Here is a 12,953-nt window from a genome sequence, read left to right as displayed (position 1 = left end):
AATTTTTTTTTCTTCAAATTCAAGACAAAGTTATATGTTTTTGGTAACACTTTAGTATGGGGAACATATTCTAAGTAACAAAGACTTAATTTAGAGTTATTTGGTTAGGGTTAGAGGGTTAGGGTCAGGGTTAGAGGGTTAGGGTCAGGGTTAGAGGGTTAGGGTCAGGGTTAGAGGGTTAGGGTCAGGGTTAGAGGGTTAGGGTTATAATAAGGCCATGCCGAATTAGGCATTAATAAGTACTTAAAGGCTTACTGAAAATATATATTTTTATTTAAACGGGGATAGCAGATCCATTCTATGTGTCATACTTGATCATTTCGCGATATTGCCATATTTTTGCTGAAAGGATTTAGTAGAGAACAACGACGATAAAGTTGCAACTTTTGGTCGCTGATAAAAAAAAAGCCTTGCCTGTACCGGAAGTAGCGTGACGTAGTCAGTTGTTCGCCTCCTCATATTTTCCTATTGTTTTCAACGCAGCTAGAGTGATTCGGACCGAGAAAGCGACGATTTCCCCATTAATTTGAGCCAGGATGAAAGATTTGTGGATGAGGAACGTGAGAGTGAAGGACTAGAGTGCAGTGCAAGACATATCTTTTTTCGCTCATGACCATAGGTGAGGATGGGAATGTAGATCGACCGGTAAATTGAGAGCTTTGCCTTCCGGCTCAGCTCCTTCTTCACCATAACGGACCGATACAGCATCCGCATTACTGAAGATGCCGCACCAAACCGCCTGTCGATCTCACGATCCACTTTTCCCTCACTCGTGAACAAGACTCCTAGGTACTTGAACTCCTCCACTTGGGGCAGGGTACCGTAAGATAAATAATAATAATAATAATAAATAATAATACTTTCATTTAACCTAACTTAACTTTATACCAAAAGCACTGCTTTGGAAATCATGTGTACCGCTTTCAGAGATCACATCTAGTTCCCCTTAAACATCCTCATGTTGCACAATGAAATGTAAGCATAGGATGAAGTGTGCATTCCTGTAACTTTCTCTAGTAACAGCATTCCATGATTAATATCAATAAATTAACATTAATAATAAATGACAGTAACATAAGCACACGTATGACTGAGGAGTCATAGTGTAACTTTGTGTGGTGTTTGAGTTGTCCGACTTTTTGTGTGGCCATAAACGCACCAGTGGCTTAGTGGTATGCGTGTTGGTGACAGATGACAGGTTGGTTTTGGCCTGGTTTGTACAGCAGAAAAGGACTAGTTTTTCGAGATAGAAGTTTTTTACTCATGTTTTTGGTGTGGTTATGGCCGAATATAAACAGTTTTGCTCAATTAAGTGATGGATATAATTCCTGTCCTCGAAGCATTTCGATAGACGTTACAATAATTGAACGGCAGGGTTTCCCACACATTCATTTATTTGTGGCGGCCCGCCACGAAAGAATTACGTCCACCACAAATAAAATAAAAAATACAAATAAAAAAATTACAAAAAAAATATATATATATATACATATATATATATATATATATATATATATATATTTATTTTTTTTCTGTCCTCTCCAGCTTGTCAGGCAAATCATATAGTTGATGTAGATGCCCATATCGGCTGTTCAGATTTACTTTACAAAAGAGAAGTGTAGGATACTTCTCTTGTTGCCTTGTTTGTATTTGACTTTATTAAATGTATTTCTATTAGAAACACAACATGTGTATATAACAAAGGGTGCAAAGTCTGCAGGCAGTAGGAAACACATGGTTAAGTGTAGGGAGTAAAACTGATGGCAGTCTAAAGTTCAAGATTTTTTTGTTCAGTGGATCAGATGTTTGATGAAGCTCTGTGTCTATCTACCACCACTACTGTTTATTTGTTACTGACTGTGGCAGGACACCTCTGCCTCTGTTTCACTTTATGTTGCTGGTAAATAATATGGTTGTAGTAGTAGGCAAAAGTTCAATTATTTAGTATGCACTAATTAAAGGGGCAGAGCTTTAAGAGACATTTTAGCTTTTCTATTTTATAAGATATATTTTTTGTAAGAACCACAATTAATAAATATATTTCAGTGAATAACTTATTGTTCAAATCTGTATATAAATATGTACATAAAGTGTTGTAATTATATTGTAAAATGGATGGATTGACCTTTAAAACAAAACTGTTATTATTAATTAGTAAGTATACATTTGTTGAGCCTTTTTAGAGAAAATCAAATCATTGTAGTAAATTATGCAAATTACTCGATGATGTCATGGTGACCACGCCCATAGCCACTCCCCCACCGGTATCTTGGCAGTTTATGGGAAACACTGAACGGTGTTGATGAACAATGCTGTTGCTAACGACACCATTGAAGCTAACTTAGCAACGGGACCTCACAGAGCTATGCTAAAAACATTAGCTATCCACCTACGCCAGCCAGCCCTCATCTGCTCATCAACACCCGTGTTTACCTGCGTTCCAGCGATCGGCGGAGCGACGAAGGACTTCACCCGATCATCCGTGCGGTCGGCGGCTAGCGTCGGATAGCGCGTCTGCTATCCATCTCAAAGTCCTCCTGGTTGTGTTGCTGCAGCCAGCTGCTAATACACCGATCCCACCTACAACTTTCTTTGCAGTCTTCATTGTTCATTAAACAAATTGCAAAAGATTCACCAACACAGATGTCCAGAATACTGTGGAATTATGAGATGAAAACAGAGCTTTTTTGTATTGGATTCAATGTGTCCCAATACTTCTGTATCAACCATTGACGTCACGCGCATACGTCATCATACATAGACGTTTTGAACCGGAAGTTTAGTGGGAAATTTAAAATGTCACTTTATAAGTTAACCCGGCCGTATTGGCATGTGTTGCAATGTTAAGATGTCATCATTGATATATAAACTATCAGACTGCGTGGTCGCTAGTAGTGGCTTTCAGTAGGACTTTAAGAACAATACATTAGTTTTTAGTATAAGTTTGCTGGTTTCAAGAAATGTAATGCCGAGTGGATATCATTATGTCAAGATAATGGCACTAGCATTTACTTCATTTAAGAATATTTTTCAACAAATTGAGCAAAAAGGTCTCTTTTTTTTTTACTACCAAGAAAAGTGCACTTGTTATTAGTGAGAATATACTTATTTTAAGCTATTTTGGGGTTCATTGAAGTTAGCTAATTTTACTTGTTTTGGAAAGTCTTGACAAGCCACATTTTCTTGTTCTATTGGCAGATATTTTTGCTTAGTTCAAATAAAATATCCCTCATTTTTGTATTTTTCTTTCTTGTTTTTGAACACTGACTTTTTGCAGTGTGGGACTCCCAAGTGAGTATCCAATCACAAGTTGCGAAAACAGGACGGGGGACCGGAACCATATGAGCCATAGAAAAGTCACCGTTACAATAACCAGGAAGACAAAGTGTTTGTCTCACACTTAGTAGTCCGCTGTGGACAGACGACGCCAAGCAATGCAGGTTTAGCGAGCGGTGCGCGCTCCAGCGAAGGAAATCCATTTTTGGCAGGCAATCACATTTTGGCAGAACACCGGCGGCGGAATGGTTTCACACGAATCAACCGACTACTACGAGCGGTACCACTGGCTTGTACGGCGTCGGATGGGCGCTACAAATTGTGAGTTCAAATATTTTATTTCTTTATTCAGTACCACATGTTTTAATTGCTGAAGCGGGTTTATTGAATGTTCAACGCGCGGAAAAGTAGACCCTTTTGTACACTGTTGAAGGGATTCAACACTGAGTAGCGTGCACGTGTGTTTCTGTATAGTGTCTCCAGTCGTGTCCATGTGGTGACATCAATTACGCTATTTTGAGAGGAGAAGTCGGACTAAGTACACTGCAAAAAGTCAGTGTTCAAAATCAAGAAAAAAATTAATAAAAAATTAGGGGTATTTTATTTGAACTAAGCAAAATTATCTGCCAATAGAACAAGAACATTTTGCTTGTCAAGACTTTCCAAAACAAGTCAAATTAGCTAACCTCAATGAACCCCAAAATAGCTTAAAATAAGTATATTCTCACTAATAACAAGTGCACTTTTCTTGATAGAAAAAAAAAAAAAAGAGACCTTTTTGCTGAATATGTTGAAAAATATTCTTAAATGAAGTAAATGCTAGTGCCATTATCTTGACATAATGATATGCACTCGGCATTACATTTCTTCAAACCAGCAAACTTATACTAAAAACTAATGTATTGTTTTTAATGGAAAGGCAACAAGGAAACCGCTTGTTACTCTCAGGCAAATCATATGGTCTAAAAATGCATTTTTCCATCGATAACATGACATCATCGCTAGGGATGATGCTCGAAACCGGTTTTCCCGGTTGTTCAATAAGAAAAGAACCGAGTTCTCGGAATCCCTTTTTGAGAACCGGTACCCGTTATCGAGACCACTATAGTAAAGAAAAAGAGTTGGTTCTTTATTCGAATCCCTGAGAACAAATCCCTTCCCTGTGGGAAATGCCCTGTGGGACGCAATGTTATGTCCATTTGATTGTAGACTCTTACTGACACCTTGTGGCGGTATGAAAATACTACGCGTCATTAGTTTGGGTACTTCCGGGTTGACGATGTCAGTTCAGTTCATGAGACTATTGAGAAGTAGACAAGTTGTGTTAGCTCTTACAAGCATTGGAAAAGATAAGTCTGCAAGTAAACTGTTTAACTTGTTTATGTAACTCAATATTAAGGTGGAAAGTGGTTACATTTGATGGTAAGATGTTTATTGAAAAACGATTTTTGTGCACTGTTTCAATGGATGATTTGAGGACTCAAAATGGCTGCCAGTCGTGTATTTCCACCATCGAAATAGTTTCAACACTCAGAAGTATTTGTTTGATGATAGTACTGTATATTTGTGTGAAGCTAATATTTACATATAGTGTATTACATTTCAGTATGTTAATTGAATCACGTAGCTTATACATTTGTCATTGTGTGTATTTCAGTTTAAAAAAATAAAAAATAACAGTCCAGTGCAAGACAAAAGTAAAGATAGGAAAAGACAAAGCAAAATCAACAACAATAAAGAGCCTAAATGGATTAATCTGCTTTGGACGTCTTGGGTTGTTTGTTAGCTGTCTGCCTGTGTGTGTAGTTAGTATGTTCCAATAGCAGCAGAAGTGCACTTTTTGGAGATCTGTATTATTTTCAGTTTTGTGCCCAAGGGACTGATTTTATTTAACACTATCTTATTATTTATACACCTATAGTGATCACAGAGACAGGTTGTTTTTGTTTTACTGTATATATTTGTTTTTCTGAAAAATCCCACTTAATATACTTTGAGTAACAACAGTCAATATTTATTTATTTATTTATTTATTTATTTTAGGGGGGTAACAGTCAATATTTAGTTATTTATTTTATTTTATTTTTTTCTTATAAAATAACAGTGAGCTTTTGTTAAACCAAATATTGTGTTTTTTTCCATATACAACAACCTATCTGGATTCAATAAGAGAATCGATAAGGAATCGGTTCGATAAGAGGATTCGATAATGGGCTCGAACTCAATAATTTCTTATCAAACATCATCCGTAATCATCGCGCCAAGTGCGTGCTCTTTCAGTCAATTAGCGTGCATATATACAGCCCGGCCCACGGCCAAAATTTTTTAAATTATAATTTGGAGGAATTGATCTGCATGTGCATGAACTATTTCTGTTCAAAATTGTTTGAAATGTTAAATGTTTAAATATTAACTGTCAGTTTACTGTACTGTGCCAACTGTACTACTATATGAGTACATGTTTTCTATTGTTTCATTGAAAATAAAACAGCAAAGTCCATTTGGCTGTCATCTGTTTTAATTATGAGACACAATTGTGTCAAAATCATGATTTTTTATTTCATGCTTAAAATAAGAAATGATGACTTTAAAAAAGCAGTTTTCTACTTGTGAGTGTTGATGACACAACAGTTGATATTCTAGTTTCAAGCATGTTTTACTCAATATAGCTCATCAAATCTCAGCAACAAGCTGTAATATCTTACTGGCATCATTTAGGACCAAAACACTTAAAACAAGTAAAACACTCTAACATAAAATCTGCTTAGTGAGAAGAAGTATCTTATCAGACAGAAAATAAGCAAATATCACCCTTATTTGAGATATTTCCTCTTACTTAGATTTCACTTTTTGCAGTGTAGGACATCACTGAGGGCTATTATTACATCACTTTATCAAACCCCTGCAGTGGTTAGTACTACATTCTAGTGTACTGTTTTACATACAATATTTATCATATCAACGTTTTTATTTGTATTTTCAAAGGGCATACTACATGCTGGGCTGACCCACTTAGAACTGGCATTAGAACAGTCCTTTTCATGGTGTGAGCCACATACATGTCAGCACCACCAGACCAGCACGAGTTGAAGCATTCTGCCTTGCAAGGATCCTCGCACACAAAAGGCTTCTAAACGGAAGCCCAAAGTGCCACCAGCAGGCGCGTATGATAAACAATGTCGTTAATTGTATGATTATTTCAAGAACACGCACCCGGAGACTATAGATGACTGAGAGGAAGCGTTTACTATTCAACTGATGACATCATACTGGCATCTGTGTGAAGTTGGTCCCCCTTATCATTGTAAATATTTTAATTGCAGCAGCGTTCAACGCGTCGCCGCCACCTGACTCTCCCTCGCTGGTTGCGGGGACACTTGGCTTGGCGACCCTCCGCCAAGTCCTCCCTCCACCCTCCCTAACTTTTGGACTTTGGTTTCGTTTGTGCTGTACAATTTTTCAGTTAATATTTTCAAATTACCGTATTTTACGGACCATAAGGCGCACTTAAAAATTTTTTTTTTTCCTCAAAACTCAATTTATAACCCGGTGTGCCTAATGTACGGAATAATTCTGGTTTTCCTTACCGACCTCAAAGCTATATTATTTGGTACATGGTGCAATGATAAGTGTGACCAGTAGATAGCAGTCACACATAATAGATACGTGTAGGCTGCACTATAATGGCAATATGACTCAAGGAAACAACACCAACACTTTCTATGTTCCATTGAAACTATAGAACATTAGACACAGAGTACTCAAAAATCTCGCAAAATGTTTTAGTACGACTTTGGTAAACTAGATGATGGATTGTACTGTGCTTCAACATAGGAGTATTATTATGGTATGTGTATAAGGTAGGCAGCACGGTGGAAGAGGGGTTAGTGCGTCTGCCTCACAATACGAAGGTCCTGAGTAGTCGTGAGTTCAATCCCGGCCTCGGGATCTTTCTGTGTGGAGTTTGCATGTTCTCCCCGTGACTGCGTGGGTTCCCTCCGGGTACTCCGGCTTCCTCCTACCTCCAAAGACATGCACCTGGAGATAGGCCCCTCCCACCTCCAAAGACATGCACCTGGGGATAGGTTGATTGGCAACACTAAATTGACCCTAGTGTGTGAATGAGAGTGTGAATGTTGTCTGTCTATCTGTGTTGGCCCTGCGATGAGGTGGTGACTTGTCCAGGGTGTACCCCGCCTTCCGCCCGATTGTAGCTGAGATAGGCTCCAGCGCCCCCCGCGACCCCGAAGGGAATAAGCGGTAGAAAATGGATGGATGGATGGATGTATAAGGTAAGACATATTATCTGGTGTTTTGTTTCGCAATATTTAGCAAAAGTAACTTTTCTTACTTTCTAGTACCTGCTGATCTGTATTTGGGATCTGCATAAAGCCTGAAAATTTGCGCGTGTTCGCCTTTGTAGTCCGTGCCGAGACTGTAGTGGATAAGCTTCTTCTTTTTCTCTATCTTCTTGTTATGAGACATTCATCCTCCACTGTTGCCATTTCTAATATAAAGTAGTGTAAAGTTCTTACTTATATCTGTCAGTAAACTCACCATGAAAGCACTAAAACATACCGGTGTAGTGAGTTTACATTATTCACCCAAGGAACTTTAGTTATTAGACAGTTCCGGTCGGACGGTTTTTCACGGGACACATTTCCGGCGGATGAGGAGATGCTGCTCCGTTATTGTTTTAAGTAAAGTCTGAATGTCATTAAAACGGTTACACACCGCTACAACAAAGATGACGGGGAGAAGACGCTGTCCAAGTGGAGGCACGTAAATAAGACCGCCCACAAAACGGCGCATCCTGAAGAAAGCGACTTGAAGATGATGTGTAAAACATCATCTATGCAACATTTAGAGCAAAGAAGCAGCATTACATGTTATGTAGACCACAAGGAAGTCTTTTACATTTAGAAAAAAAATAATAATAATATGACCCCTTTAATGTGCCTTATAATCCAGTGCGCCTTATATATGAACAAAATATAGGCCATTCATTGGCAGTGCACCTTATAATTCAGTGCGCCCTATGGTCCGGAAAATACGATACTCTGAAATACATTTTCTGACGAGTGATGTCATCCAACCCCTTACACCTCGTCAACATCTCTCTGACAGTTTCAATATTTAAAAACACATTTTAATTACTTTAATTGTATTATTATTAACGTTTTATTATTCATACGCAGCCCCCTTACCCTGTCAAAATCTCTCCAGAATGGTCTTAAACGTTTGTGCTGTAAAAAAAAAAAAACATTTGTACTATTATAGTTTAAATTTGATTAACGTTTTATTATTTATACACAGCCCGCCGACCTTTTAAAATTTCCGGCAAAAGTATCTTAAACCTTTGTGCAACATTTGTGCTGGTTGTGCATTTTTTTAAACTTTTAAAGTTGTAATTTTATTGACGTTTTATTATTCATACGCAGCCCCCACACCTTGTCAACATCTCTACAAACTTGTCCTAAACGTTTGTGCTACATTTGTGCTGCCAAAAAATATTAACACCATTTGAACTAATATAGTTTGAATGTTTTATTATTAATACGCAGCTCGCCCATCTTTTCCAAATCTCCCCAAACGTGTGTGCCAATTTATTATTTTATTTGTGCTGGTTTGAGCTGTCAAATAAATAACATTTTAATATATGTTGTTCTTATTAACGTTTTATTATCCATACGCAGCCCCCTTTGCCTTGTCAATATCTCTCCAAAATGGTCTTAAACATTTGTGCTAAATTTGTGCTGGTTTGTGTTGTAAAAAAACAAAACATTTGTACTATTATGGTTTTAATTTCATTAACGTTTTATTATTTAGGCGCATCCCCCTTACCTTCTCAAAATCTCCCCAAAATGGTCTTAAACGTTTGTGCTACGTTTGTGCTGTCCCAAAAAAAAATGAAACTAATATAGTTTTATTAACTTTTTATTATTTATACCTTGTCCAAATCTCCCCCAATTTGTCCCAAAGATTTTTGCTACATTTGTGCTGGTTTGAGCTGTCAAAAAAACACATTTTAATTACTTTAATTGTATTATTATTAACGTTTTATTATTCATACGCAGCCCCCTTACCTTGTCAAAATCTCTCCAGAATGGTCTTAAATGTTTGTGCTGTAAAAAAAAAAAAAACATTTGTGCTAATATAGTTTAAATTTGATTAATGTTTTATTATTTATACACAGCCCGCCAACCTTTTAAAATTTCCGGCAAAAGTATCTTAAACCTTTGTGCAACATTTGTGCTGGTTGTGCATTTTTTTAAACTTTTAAAGTTGTAATTTTATTGACGTTTTATTATTCATACGCAGCCCCCACACCTTGTCAACATCTCTACAAACTTGTCCTAAACGTTTGTGCTACATTTGTGCTGCCAAAAAATATTAACACCATTTGAACTAATATAGTTTGAATGTTTTATTATTAATACGCAGCTCGCCCATCTTTTCCAAATCTCCCCAAACGTGTGTGCCAATTTATTATTTTATTTGTGCTGGTTTGAGCTGTCAAATAAATAACATTTTAATATATGTTGTTCTTATTAACGTTTTATTATCCATACGCAGCCCCCTTTGCCTTGTCAATATCTCTCCAAAATGGTCTTAAACATTTGTGCTAAATTTGTGCTGGTTTGTGTTGTAAAAAAACAAAACATTTGTACTATTATGGTTTTAATTTCATTAACGTTTTATTATTTAGGCGCATCCCCCTTACCTTCTCAAAATCTCTCCAAAATGGTCTTAAACGTTTGTGCTACGTTTGTGCTGTCCCCAAAAAAATGAAACTAATATAGTTTTATTAACTTTTTATTATTTATACCTTGTCCAAATCTCCCCCAATTTGTCCCAAAGATTTTTGCTACATTTGTGCTGGTTTGAGCTGTCAAAAAAACACATTTTAATTACTTTAATTTTATTATTATTAACGTTTTATTATTCATACGCAGCCCCCTTACCTTGTCAAAATCTCTCCAGAATGGTCTTAAACGTTTGTGCTGTAAAAAAACAACAACATTTGTACTAATATAGTTTAAATTTGATTAACGTTGTATTATTTATACACAGACCGCCGACCTTTTAAAATTTCCGGCAAAAGTATCTTAAACCTTTGTGCAACATTTGTGCTGGTTGTGCATTTTTTTAAACTTTTAAAGTTGTAATTTTATTGACGTTTTATTATTCATACGCAGCCCCCACACCTTGTCAACATCTCTACAAACTTGTCCTAAACGTTTGTGCTACATTTGTGCTGCCAAAAAATATTAACACCATTTGAACTAATATAGTTTGAATGTTTTATTAGTATTCCCGCAGCCCGCCCATCTTTTCCAAATCTCCCCAAACTTGTGTGCCAATTTATTATTTTATTTGTGCTGGTTTGAGCTGTCAAATAAATAACATTTTAATATATGTTGTTCTTATTAACATTTTATTATTCATACGCAGCCCCCTTTGCCTTGTCAATATCTCTCCAAAATGGTCTTAAACATTTGTGCTAAATTTGTGCTGGTTTGTGTTGTAAAAAAACAAAACATTTGTACTATTATGGTTTTAATTTCATTAACGTTTTATTATTTAGGCGCAGCCCCCTTACCTTCTCAAAATCTCTCCAAAATGGTCTTAAACGTTTGTGCTACATTTGTGCTGGTTTGTGTTGTAAAAAAAAACAAAAACATTTGTACTATTATAGTTTTAATTTCATTAACGTTTTATTATTTAGGCGCAGCCCCCTTACCTTCTCAAAATCTCTCCACATCGGTCTATTTTTGGTGATTCAACCCCTAATTGCAACCCTTGATGCTGAGTGCCAAGCAGGGAAGAATGCTGGTATGAGCTTTTAAACATAACCCATTAACTGCTGCCAATCAAATGGTGAATAAGATACTCTTTACGGTTCATATGTTTGTAAATCTGACTGTGATGAAGTCAGTGCCTCACCAGCCATGAACCTCACCGCACGTCACTGTGTAAAATGTAAGTATCAATTCGATACCAAGTAGTTACAGGATCATACATTGGTGATATTCAAAGTCCTCATGTGTCCAGGGACATATTTACTGACTTTATAAACATAGTATGATTTTTTTTTAAAGGAGAAAAAATGTGACGATAAAAATGATCAATGGTAGTATCATGGTGTGGAGAGGCGGGGCCGGCAGTCCGACAGCGAGGCAGGGCACACCGGAGCCCGCTCCAAGATGGCGGCGAGGAGGCGTGGACGGCGAGCAAGCAGCGAGGCGAGGCGCGCCGGGATCGACGCCGCAATTATTATAAGGTGCGTGGATCGCCCAGCTTGGCACAATTTAATTATCCTCTCGCACCGCATAAAAGGGCGGCAGCCGTAAACGTCAGGGAGAGGGGCGGAGACAGGAAACGGAGCAAGAGAGAAGCCGATGCCGAGCGAGAGCGAGAGAGAGAGCAAAAGGAAGACGACGACGCACGCAACAATGTCCTTCCTTGGTGGTGCTGGGAACCCGCACGACGGCAAGAGTCTGTCACACATGGTAGTAACGACTAGACGCACTATTGTACTTGGTATCATTACAGTGGATGTCAGGTGTAGATCTACTCATTGCATTTGTTTACATTGAGGAGCGCTATCTTTCATTAGCGGTGAGGCCGGTGATATATTGTATCCTCCTACGGTGTGTAGTGAAGCATGTTTAGCTATTCCTCGTCCTCCAGTGATAATGTACTTGTTAGAAACATACTTTATTTGTCGCCATGGAGACGAGGATTAGTGATTTAGAAGTAGGTAAAACACTGTGGATGGATGTTAGCTGTTAGCTAGCTAGCCATGTGTTAAAGCAGCTCTTCCTGAGGGTGTTTCAGTGTTATAACTTCACCTTTATCTTTGCTTTTTACACCAAAATGCGTCCATTCTCCCTTTTCTGTCTACACACTGTGTCTGCTTGTAAGTACTCTGTGTGTGCGCGCTGCCGAACGTGCTCCTCTGCTGGTAAACCAGCAATGTCACGACGTGATAGCGGGCCGTCATTCCTGTTGGGAACCGGTACTTTTCAAAAAGGGTATAGTACCATTTTTGATTCATTATTTCCGCGATACTGTACAAGTACCGGTATACCGTACAACACTAATATGTATACACACACACACACACACAAATGCATTGTATGACCTTTCCGTTTCAAGCTTGGCTCGTGTATTGTTCAAAATCAATAGGCTGAGAGCTCAGAAAAACGATTTTTTTGTCCGCTCTTTGGTGGAGGTTTTGTCATATTTGTTTGGAATATTTGACATAAAAACCTGAAATTAGAACATATTTTCAATAAGAAAGCAAAGCCATTGAAGGGCAGCCGCCTAACAAGACCACCTGTGCACCATTAACATACTCCTGTGCACCGTTAACATACTCCTGTGCACCATTAACATACTCCTGTGCACTATTAACATACTCCTGTGCACCATTAACATACTCCTGTGCACCATTAACATACTCCTGTGCACCATTAACATACTCCTGTGCACCATTAACATACTCCTGTGCACCATTAACATACTCCTGTGCACCTTTAACATACTCATGTGCACCATTAACATACTCCTGTGCACCATTAACATACTCATGTGCACCATTAACATACTCCTGTGCACCATTAACATACTCCTGTGCACTATTAGCCTACTCCTGTGCACCTTTAACATAC

This window comes from Entelurus aequoreus, linkage group LG28 (genome assembly GCF_033978785.1).
Source record: "Entelurus aequoreus isolate RoL-2023_Sb linkage group LG28, RoL_Eaeq_v1.1, whole genome shotgun sequence".
NCBI lineage: Eukaryota > Metazoa > Chordata > Actinopteri > Syngnathiformes > Syngnathidae > Entelurus > Entelurus aequoreus.
This window is presented reverse-complemented; position numbering follows the sequence as displayed.